We start from the raw sequence: 2,871 nt of genomic DNA, 5'->3' as shown, positions 1-2,871 counted from the left end.
TAAATATGGTGGGTATGCAGCAATCCAAAAAACAAACGAGTACCATGTAACACACCTTGTATATCATGAAATGTATCATGTTTTATATAATATCAGATGACAATTTGAAAGTGCTGTATTTCAGGGATGGGCAACTGGAGGCCCGGGAGCCCGCCTCCTCACTCGGTGTGGCCCGTAGATAAAACATAGTTTAAGAAAAAATGAACAGATTTTTCCACTTGATTAATTTCACTAGTGAATCAATTCCATACACCAAATCAGCAAAACTAGATACATTGCCAAACCCAACATGGTTTGCTTTCAGTGAGCAGTTAGACTAAGTAAAATGAGTGTTGTTCAAATGGATTGTTTTGATATAATTTGCAAGGTGTGTGTTGTAAAATTGCAAACAGTGCAAAAAACAGTGCTGTGCTAGTTTGACTCATTTGGCTGATATCAGGTAGCCTGGTCCTGACCATCCCATAATACTACCATTTCATTTCGTATTTATGGTCTGGAATTAGTTTGCTCTGAAGCGATTGTAGGAAGCAGGAAGTTTGCACTCAGTTATGGATTGAAATTATTGGACACCTCTCACCCAATCGCTGGCAGTTACTCAACAACAACATAGCGCAGACCAATGGCTCTGGTGCAGATGTGTACGTCATTGTCAGGAGCGTCCTCCCCCTTTTGCCCCCACGTGGGGGGCGTATTCAATTATTGGCTGTTTTCTGGGGGGGCGTTGCGATCAAAATTCTACTGCTCCAGGCACTCCACAGAGAAGCACGGCCAGACTACAGTAGTGGAGCCAATCCTTTGGCGGAAGTACGTAGGATGGCTCGCGAGGCTGGATATCAGGGGCGAGTTTAGGCTATTTTTAGTGGGGCCACGGCCCCACGGTGACTTGGCTCGGCCCCACTAGCTCAGGAGCCTTTTAAAATATTATTTGTGAATTGTATTGGAAATTAATGCTATTGCGCAGTCGCTTTGCCCCTGGTCAATATTCTGCTGCGACTGCCCCGTCTGGCAACCCTGTGTATGAACTTCAAGAACGGTCTTGTGACGAGTCTGCTACACCTCTTTGGTTTGCAAACCTGTTTGCCGCCAGAGTTGTGTTCAGTTATGATTTTTGCGAAAGTAGTTTCTGGATTTATCATGCAGCCGAGGCAGAACCCAAATCCGCGCATATTCTTGTGATGAGAAGGTATGATGCACACTACACACAATAAAGTGGTGTAGGCTACTGTAGTGCTATGTGCAGACTATGATAGCATTGATTGTCATCATAACTGACATAATTTTGTAAGCTGGTAAATGTTGGTAAAAAAAAAGCGTTGCAATGAAAGACCATTAAAATCGTCCATTATTAGGTTGTCGATATCCGTGAAACATACTTAACATAGGTAGCGGTGGCTAAGATTTTGTCAGGTGGTGCCTTGTGACGCACAATAGCCTACTTTCACTTTCGCCAGTGTCATGGGGCTCTAAGTTGACCACTTCATGCAAGGTGAGTACAGTCAGAATCACAAAAGCTTGAGGTAGCAAGACAACGGAAAGGGGAGTCAAATACAGATGGAAGACAATGCGTAATCAACCTAGGCCTACTGTGGAAACCATGCCGTTTCTTTGCAAATGTATCAGAAAAAAATCAGAGTACAAATGATGAGGACATAGTGCTAAATAGGGGTTGTTACTACGCTACCATCAGGACAGTCAACATTATATATCTGCCTGGCAGCGTTTAGAAGTTGTGACTCGAGGGAATGAAACATGCTTCAGCCTTGGAATAGCGAACAGCAGGCAAATCTCGGCTGAAAATTATATTACGGCGAGTCACCATTACATTGATAGTCGAGGTTCGCCCATATGCAGGGGAGGTTTATCCATATTTTGGTGATGCTGTAATTGTGATGTGAGAATGCGGGCTCTCCAACTTCTCACTTAGCCTACTGATTTTAATGATTGGGAACTGTGTTAAGTTTATTGTTATTGTTATTGGAACATAGGCTACTGGCTCGGAATGAGGAGTGACGTTGGTGCCTGCGCGGTTTCTACTGTCCATTTACATGTGTGACAGGGAGCGCGCACTTTTTTGGGAGATTCCCATCATCGGCATGGCTTAGGGCAGGGGATGTTTTAATTGTTATTTTTATGTTTGCTTGAGAAGGAGATGTCAGATTTTAAAAAGTCATGATGAATATTTATCTGTTGAGCTACCGATTGGAACTGTGATTTGTCGTGCAAGGAGCGCGCATGAGAGAGAAAACTCTTCTGACTATTTTTAAGTCACTCAATGGCCTAGCCCTAAATAAATATATTGCAGATATGCAGTAATACCATCCAATTAGGAGTCTTAGTTCTTCAGTGTCTTCTCTACTTGTTGCATTTAGCCATTATGCTGCCAAATGATGGAACAAGCTTCCTGTTCAAATTACTGTAGACCTACCTGTAGAGCTGCCCTAACAGTAGGCTATCAAGTTTTGACAAAAAAACCTTAATTTTCACCTGGCTTTGTATGTACTCTATATAATACTTCCTATAGGCCTACTTTATTATAATATTTCCCTCTCTCTTTTTCTTTCCTCTCAATCACATAAGAACTATGTCAACCATTAGGGTGCATATATGACACACAGTAGGCTACCAATCACAAGGATTACCTATGTAGGTAATGTAAGTTAGATTTTGTGGGGGGAAATGTATGTCATGATTGTGGGTAGTCCTTCATTGAGTGAACTGTTATTTAAAATTGAAAGCCTTTTGAAAACGAAATCTCAAATCTGAAATAGAAATGGAACGCTTGCTCTGTCAGGTACCTCTGTCAGGTACCACTGTCAGCACCAGGGGTCAGGCCCCCCTAAAGATCAAAAGCTAAAACCGCCCCTGGCTGAT

This window comes from Engraulis encrasicolus, chromosome 21 (assembly GCF_034702125.1).
Source record: "Engraulis encrasicolus isolate BLACKSEA-1 chromosome 21, IST_EnEncr_1.0, whole genome shotgun sequence".
Taxonomy (NCBI): domain Eukaryota; kingdom Metazoa; phylum Chordata; class Actinopteri; order Clupeiformes; family Engraulidae; genus Engraulis; species Engraulis encrasicolus.
Note: the sequence above shows the minus strand (reverse complement) of the source record.